Below are 9,391 nucleotides of genomic sequence, written 5' to 3'. Positions count from 1 at the left end.
CTGTGAATTTATCACACTCCTGTTTAATGGCCGAGCAGTTTTCCTCTAGTTGTTGTTCTAATGGCTCAATAGCTGACATTCAGTGGAACAACATGCTATATACATCCATGCATCCCTAAATAGCTGAAGTCCCCATACGAGAAACTTAGCAACCAGCATCTGCAAAAGCAATCATACTCGGAATCATTATAAAACATAATACAGGTGATATGGTTATGAGATTATTTAAGCCTTCCTTGCTATTTAGAGCTCTATTACTGTCTTTTGTAGCAGTTCATAATAAGAAAGTCTGGATTTCTGAAAGCCATCTAATACTGACTTTTTTACCTGTTCTATGAATACCAGGACATAAAAAACAATGAAAGCTTACTTCAAATGTAAGTTAAATCATATGCATTAAATCATGGCACAACTGAAGTCAGTAGCAAAATTCCTGCTGACTTCTGTGTTCACAACCTCCATTTTTGAGCATTTATCAGTCTTTAAAGTGTTTAGCTTTGCACCCTCCTGTTGAGGGAGAGAACAGCTGAAATTCTACAGATGGCAAAGTAAGTCATAAAGGCTAGGATTCATTCAACTGGTTCCACCTATTTGAAAGTTAGGCATTTAGTCTAAATTGATCACCTCTACATCTCTAGTCAATGGAAAAACATTTTTCCTTCCAGGGGAAAAAAATGAATGAATGAATGAGTGAATGAATGAATGAATGAATTAATGAAGTCTAGTTTAAGTAGGAAGAATCTACTGAAGGAAGTACCTACAACATTGCAGAGCTATTTTGGAATGAGGTCACTCCCCCTCCCTCAGGCTGCCTATTTGTTTCCACTGATAAAGGGAAGAGCTCTACATGAACTCTATATTAAGTTAAAGTATGAATCTGCAAGGGAATTTAGGGTTCACTACATTCACTGGTACAATGCTTAACTTCTAGATGTCTGCCCACAGCACAGTCTGTGGTTACGCCTTTGGTCTGACATTTAGATTCCATGTACAGGTCTCCTCAGATGGGAGGGTAGAAGCCACCTGAGATCACAAACCAAAACAGACAGTAACAAGAAAAAAAAAAAAAAAAAAAAAAAAAAGACCATAAGTAAGTGTTGTGTCCAGTTCTGCCCCCTCCCCAGTATGAGAGAGATGGACATACTGGAAAGGATGCAATGTAAAACCACAAAGGTGATTAAAGGACTGGGGTGTCCTATGCAGAAAGTCTGAGAGAGCTGGGACTTTTAAGCCTAGAGAAGAGAAGGCTCAGGGGCTCTCATTGATGTGTATAGATAACTGAAGGGAGGGTGCAAAGAAAACAGAGCAAGGCTCTTTTCAGTGGTGCCCCATGCCAGGGCAATGGGATAAGCTCAAACAAAAGAGGTTCTCTCTAAGCATCAGGAAACACTTTTTTTATGTACAGGTGACTGAGTACTGGAACAGGTTTCTCAGAGGTGTTGTGGAGTCTCCCATCCTTGGAGAATAAAAACTGCCTGGGCAACTTGTTCCAGGTATCCCAGCTTGAGCAGGGGAGTTGGACCAGATGACCTCCAGAGATCTCTTCCAATCTCAACCATTCTGTGACTCTGTGAAATAATTAGAAAAAGAATACCAGATCACCACTTCTTGTTAGGAAGTTGAGAGCCTATGCTCATGATAGAAGGATGCATTAATCATAGAATGACTTGGGTTGGAAGGGACCTTATAGATCATCTAGTTCCAATCCCCCTGCCATGGGCAGGGATGTCATTCACTAAATCAGGTTGCCCAGAGCCCCATCTAACCCGGTTTCAAACACGGCCAGGGATGGGGCATCTACAACTTCTCTGTGCAACCTGTTCCAGCCTCACTACCCTCTGAGTAAATAATTTTCCCCTAACATCCAATCTAGATCTCCCCTCTTTTAGTTTAAAACCATTACCTTTTGCCCTGTCACTATCTGCCTGTGTAAAAGTCTGGAGTTCAGAGTTGGTGTCTATTTATAAAAGTGCAATATCATTACTTTTATACATTATGTTCCTGCCCAGGGAACTCTGAGAGGAATCAGAAAACCTAGGTTCGAAGATTATCTTCTCATGAAAGGATTAATTTCAAATCCATAGGTCTCACCCCTGGGGGAAAATCATATGTGAGCTGTTTCAGGTGAAAAAGTTTACTTTATTCCACTTAGAGGAAGACCAGTGAACAAGGGGGATTATCCTGGTCTATGACTAAGGCAGTCATTGGGTACAGTGGAGATCCAGACCTTGGTCCCTGTTCCCTCACCTTTTGGTAGTTCAGCTCTAGAATCAGAACCTGAGCCTCCCTGCCTCAGACACTCTCTTGTTAAATACTATTAGAAATCTACATTACTGTTAATGTTTCTGTGGGCAGACTATATCTCTTAGAGACAGAAAATAAAGAATTATATATCAGGAATATAGAAAAAAAGTCCCTTGTTTTCTTAGTGTTTTCACAAGGAACTCCTTAGCCTAATCTCTCTTCTCTGCCCATAAATCCTCCCAAGAGTGTAAAAGCTTATAATTTTAATACTCCAACATAGACCATAGGCATGTTTCTTCCTTAATTACATGTAATTGCTAACCAGTGGCTGTAGGCAGATGTGCTCACCCCATCAACAAAACAGTGAAAGTTTGCTTGGAGCTTTTTTTCCAAGATGACTGATAACCACAAATTTAAACCAACAGGCATCTTAAGAATTATGTGAAGTAATGAAGGGGCAACAAATCTTATCCTTGCTGCTGAACTCCTTGACAATTTAATTATCTTTAGCTGTGTGATATTTTAATCACCAGGCTAGGGTGGTCCTGGTCAGACAAAGAAGAGGGACACATGTAAGTTTGTACATCTGTGAGGGATACACACCACAATGGGCATCTTTTCACCTGTGAAAATACAGTAGCTTCTTAGAAATATTCATTGGATTAAACAAGTTGCTTTCTCATCATAGAACGGTAAGTTTGACTAGTTCACTGTTTTTCTAAGTACTCAATTTCAATTAAAAACTAAGAAAACTCTAAACAATCTCACATAACAGGTTGTGTAATCTTCAGCAGACGTCTTCAGGGACCATGGCTGTTCATGGCTGTTAACTCAGAGCCATTTTTCAATGGGAGCATGCAGCATTTCTGCTATTCATACATATCCTATGGTGAGTGCCCTATTACTCATGTCATATCTTTTAATAAGGTATAAACGAAAATATCAATCTTCTGTTTTTCTGCCTTTCATACATAAAAGTTGGATACACAAAAGGATAGATTAAAAAATTATTTTTTAATTTAGAGTTTTAGGCTTTTTTTCTTTCAGTTTGAAGGTATGGGCAATCTTTGCCGTACTTCCATTATTAAATAGCAGGAAAAGGTAGCAGATCCTTAACATAAATGTACATACCTTTTATTCACAGAAAAAAACATGGAATGATGAAGCTTCTTTCAGTACAAAATAGTACTGAAACAGCATTAAGAACACAAGGGCTCCCCAGCTTAATAATTTGAAAGCCTATGTGTTATTATGGTCTATAATTATCAACACAATTGGACGTTTAAGTTAAGAAAAATATACTTTATTTATAAGACAAATACTTGAACACCATAATGTAATGACTAGACACCAGGAAAAAGTACAAACTCTATTTGTCATTGGAAAAAAAAATCCTAGAGTTGTGATGAAGTTACCAGAACTTTAAATATAAAATATAATGAGCAAAATATGTGCTTGGGTTAGACATAGTGAGCTTTGCTGGGCATTTATTAGGTAAAGAGATGCGGTTTGTACTACACCAAACATTGAACCCCATGGTTGTAACCCTTTTCTACTCACAGATCCAGTAAGCACTGGATATTCAGCCTTGCCTGATTTCTCTGAGGTGATGATGCCTTCACTGTTTGGTTCAAATAGGGTAAGTGTTTTCCTTTATTTTTTGTATTTGTTTGTTTTTCCATATGATACCTCAATCTGATGAACTGGGCAAGGATTATGCCAAACTCATTGCTACACAGGCCTTTAGGCAAACACCAGATAAGAACTAAAGAATCCACTGACTGTCACTACTGAGTTGGTTTAGAATTGAATTAATCAAACTTTGTATAATTCATTAAGTACATTAGAATATTAAGTTAATTTAATGCTCTCTTTTCCTGATTAGGATATTTTATCAGACTCTCCTTCATTTAGGTTTACAGTGTCAGGTATTCCAATCAGTGACATTTAAACATGACTAATTTTAACTTAGAGGTGCAATCAGTGATTTTTCACAAACAATCACCCCAGTAGATTAAAGAGGCTGACTCTCTTTTTGGAAATCATTTTCTTCACTGGCATTTTCTGGGAAACAATCTGGTTTGAGAGCAAGTAGTATTTTGAAGCAGTCCAGTAGTCTTGGCCTCTGGTATTTAACAGGAGTGTTATAAAAACAGGTGCTAATGTCATGCACATTATGTACTCACTCCCCAGCAGTTGTTAAGGTGATAGATAGTGTGGCTGAAAGCACCTTTTGGCAGATGAAGTTTCCTGAAATGCCTTTGTATTCCACAGCTGCTGTGTAAAAGTGGGTCAACAGCCATGTCCCGTGGGCTGAGATGAGCAATCCAGTTTTGAAATTTCTCAGCTAAAAAGCTTAGAGGCCAAAGGAGAAATGTGAGGGAGTGGGTGAAATCCTGGCCCTGTCTGAGTCTAGGGAATGCCACTAATGGCTTTAGGAAAGACCGGGATTTAATTCAATGTGTTTTAGTAGTTAAAGTCAGGTAAGGAAATCCCAAAATGACAGGAGCCAAATGAACTGTTTTGTTGGTTACAGGGTAGTAGCATTTACACCAAGAACAATTCAAAAAATCACTGTTGAAAAACTTTCTTCACAAGTCTATCCGTCTCTCTTGTAAACCAACAGACATGTTAAACCAAACCATGAGTCTACTAGAAATCATCCTGATTTTTCCCACAAGATGACAGGTGACTTCAAAATTTCCACCCAATTCAACTTTAGCACTGGGATTTATGCTCAAGCAGAATAGCAGGCAAGGAAGGAGGCATGCCAAGAGCGGAAATACATGGCAGCTTATAAGTAAAAATGCTGGAACATTTGTATGAAGCAAATAAGCAAATGAATTGCAAGGTTGGTGTCAGGCTTCCTCTTGTTCCAGATGAAGGGTGATACAAGGTCATTTCTCTGTCTCCAGGCTGTTATCCCTGGTGCAGCCAACATAGCAAGGAAGGAGCACCGATCCCTGATCTCAGTCACTGACTTCTCAGATATTCAGCTCTTGTGAGATCAAGGTCCTGCTTTATCTTGCTTCAACCATTAGTGCAAACTTGTTTCACCAGTTAGACCATTATAAACAGTGGGTTGAGCATGGGGCTTTTTTTTTTTTTTTTTTTTTTTTTTTCTGAAATACAGCCTCCATTAGTGGAAATTGCTCAGTTGTGCAGCATTTCTGCCCCATACTCTGGTCTTTAATCAATGCTTGTGTCTAAAAAAAGGAATATGAAGAAAAATGTTCTTTGTGTTCATAATATCAATTCAATTTAGCATATATAAGAAGAGTTTTAATGCTATTTCAGGGAACACCAATGCTAAACAAACAGATAAATGAAAGGGCAGCAGACAGGTTCTTTCTAACACATAGCTCTCAAACATCTATTTCCCAGAATTTTCTCTTAGCAAGAAAATTCATTCAACATCTGAGCAATGGCTGCATTTTTTGGAGTATCCGAGGAGGGAGAGGTGGGACAGAGGCACTTGAAATGCATTTGAGGTTGAAAGGCATTCGTTTACAGGACTGACTGATTGCTGGAGTATTCAGGACACCAGTGCTGATTCCACCAAGCTTTAAATAAGAGAACTCATTTGAACTTTTACAGAGTTTATTTTTCCTGGGTGGTAAGCTGCAGTATTGTACTGCTCCATGAAAGAACAGAGATTCAGGCTTAGTGTTCACAACTTTGACCCCGTGGCTTGCTCATATGTATCATGAGAGACTCTTCCATTACATGATCTAATAACAAATTCACACTCCTATTCCTGTTAAATAATTTGCAACTGTTTGAACCTAAGAGTCTCTCACTATTCAGCCAAGCCCTGTGCCAGCCAACCACAAGTGTGCACCATATGTGCCACTAAGGCTATAGCTGCTCTGCTGGCTCTGCCACCACCAGGGAGGATACACTTCCCATTGCTGGGGAGCACATGTCCTGCTTATGCACTTAGACGCCTTGTTTTTAAGATGTTTAGGCAGGTGTTGTTGTTATGGCCTGTGAAGCAGATGTGCATCTATGACTAACAGATCATAAAATTGAGAGGTTAATAAAGGGATAAGAGGTGTCACACTTGCAATATCAATGGTGAGGTCGGCTCAACGGGAGTCCAAGGTGCAACACTTGTTTAAAGGATATTATGTGATTTGTGAGGCTTATTAAAAACTAAGAACTATGTCTCAGTCTTTCTCTGTAATTCTTTCTCACCTTTTCTATTGTGTTCTCCCCACACTCACCATTTATTTAAAAGAAATATTTTTATAAATATTGCAGTCAGTTATAATTTCTCATTTCTATACATATTTAAAGCATAAAGCAGCTTAGTTTGTATATTATAAATAATCTAGTAGGATGTCTGAGAGGCTGTTATAAAATTGTAAGTCTTTCTCCTTCCCTTTTCCTCTTTTTTATTTCAGAAATGAAAAGACCAAATGTTCAAATGTTGCAGCACATACAGAATGCTCATTCAGATAAAAGCAAGCAAGCAAGTGAACAAATAAACTATCAAAGACAAACAAACAAACAAACAAACAAAAACTCAAATTACTATTTAGTAAACTGAAATAGCTCAGAAAAAATAAAATACCATTTCATTACTCTAGCCCTAAATTTCAAAAATCCTTTCCTGAAGTTTATTTTAGGTCATTCTCAAAAGAGAAATAGCAACCATAATAGTAGAAATAGGAATTAGTAACAATAATAAATTAGAAAGGAAGAAACACGTAATGTAGGACCAATGGAAATAAAGTGATTAATGAAGTAGATTAAGGTTCAGATTTTCAAGTAGTGCAACTCTCCTGATTTCATGGATTTCACGAACATTTTATTAGCCCTGCCTTTGCCTTTGAGTCACAACAAGATCTACACTAAATTTCATCTTAATCTACCACTGCCTCTGTTCCCTGATTATTTCTAGATGTTGAATGTTTGTAATGCTTTACAGTGCACTGAGAAGACTAGGAATGGAAAGGGCTGCAAAAGTATTTTATAATTTTCATTAAGATGCAATACCCCATGTTGCACATCAAATACCTTATGAAATGGTTGGGTTTATTATTATTTTTTAAGTCTATTACATGATACAGTACAGTTTTCATATAAATGCAGAATATTGTTAAACAGTTGTATGCTGAAGTACTCTCCCTTAACTGGGGAGGCTAGTAAGAACTTAAATGACTGAGAGAGCAAAGGAGGTAGTTCTCCATTTAGCTTTTTAATTTAGAGCTCCCAACTTGCGAGTTTAGAGTCACAGGATAGCAATAGACTCCTAAATGAATTCATTTAAAATTCAAATTTAAATGTCTAATTCTGAGACTCAAGCCAGGAACTGTCTTCAAGCTGAGTCAGCAGATAGAGAAATGAACTATTGTCAGCTGGAAGTCAGTCTTTGAAGATCTTACATATCTATTAATCTACACCTACTAATTCACCAAACTGAAGGAAATAATTCACTAACTTTCCAACTGACTCAGCAGTCCCAAGCAATTCATGAGTTATCTGACTTTCATCCTTCATGAAGGAAAAAAAGAAAAAAAGATAGTAAAAATACAATGACTATTAGCTACATCTGATTTCAAAGCTTACCACAGTCTAAACTCTCACCCCTCCTGGATTCTATGTAATTTAACAGAGCTGACATGTTTGGAGTATCAAGTGTTCTTTGCACAAAATTTAATATCTAATTACAGAAAGTGACTGAAAACCAGAACAAAGATGACACCAGTTGACAATCACTCCAGCTCCTTGGCTTTTACACAACATTTTTCATTGTTCAAGTACTAAATATCAATCCAGAAAGCCTGATGCTTCCCCTTTGGACTATGTAGTAAATGAGTCCTGTCCTCCAACACATGTGCTTTTGCAGTGTTTTGCAATTAAAGTGCGTGAGTAATGGAGTGTAAAAGAGTATCTCAGACATAAATCAAACATGCGCTCTCTGGATCATGCAAGATTTTGCCCAGACTTGAATGGTCAGGAACGCCTCTTGGCAAGCAGTCTGCATTTTCAAGATAAGACCAACTGTAAATGGCATTACTGGATGCCTTGGAGAGTATCATTTAACTCCATGGGGGAATACTGTAGTATGTAACACATCATCTGTAACTTATTCCCCTTCAAGAAAATGCATGACAGTTTTGGAAGGCTTGTTCTAAATTACCATTAGAATGTAAAGATAAACTCTGAGTCACTGAAATACAGAGACATTCAGACCACGTTTTTCAGTTTTGACACTTTGGTATTAGGAAAGGACATGGAAGATTATGGCCAAACCTGTTTGTTTTGCTTTCAGAGAAGTTGTGTTAGCCCCTCTGCTGATTGCTCCTGAAAATCTTACCTCCTTTAACATGCACCTTAGTGGTACTTTGTGCTGTAAGGGCAAAGTTCTCCCATTTGTGTAATTCCTTTTCATTGCAATGGGACTGCATATACCTTTTACACATTGATTAAAACCTTGCTCCAGGCCTGAGGGCAAATTTCTCATCTTTTCATACTTTTCTCATTCCTAGTGATGTCACTGGGAGTTGTAACGGGATGAAGAAAATGGATTACCCCACAGAGAATAGAAATCTCAAATACTACTATTTTTTTACATATCACTTGAACAACAGTCCTTAAAAAAAAAAAAAAAAAAAAAAAAACATACAAAAAACAAACAAACAAAACAATTAGCTGAAAAGCTTTATGTTTTAGCACAGTTTTGTTTTGTTTTGTTTTGTTTTGTTTTATTTGTTTTATTTCCTTGCAACAGCTCAGATAAATGGAGAATATTTTTAGTTTCAAACCACACTGGATATCAACAACATTGTTAACATTGTTACATTATTAAAGTACTAAGAAAGAAAATTCAAGTGTTGTTCATGTTACCCATGCAATATCAATTTATACTTCTTTTTTCCCATAGTTTCATAATCCTAGACTGTACCAATCAATCACAGAAAAGTGAGGCAATATGTGTATATATATACATATATATATATATATTTTTCCAAAGGAATGGTTTTCCAGCAAAAACGTTGGCTTGATGAGCTGGAAAACGTTCAGAGGAACGTGACATTTTTATAAACAATTTTTTGAGGAAACCATCAGGATGCTTGATCTTGGCAAATATTCTTTAAAACACAACCTACGTTAAATCATTTCAATAAGGTCAAAACTA

This window comes from Oxyura jamaicensis, chromosome 1 (assembly GCF_011077185.1).
Source record: "Oxyura jamaicensis isolate SHBP4307 breed ruddy duck chromosome 1, BPBGC_Ojam_1.0, whole genome shotgun sequence".
NCBI classification, from domain to species: Eukaryota; Metazoa; Chordata; class Aves; order Anseriformes; family Anatidae; genus Oxyura; species Oxyura jamaicensis.
The sequence above is the reverse complement of the archived record's forward strand: the minus strand, read 5'-3'. Positions refer to the sequence as shown.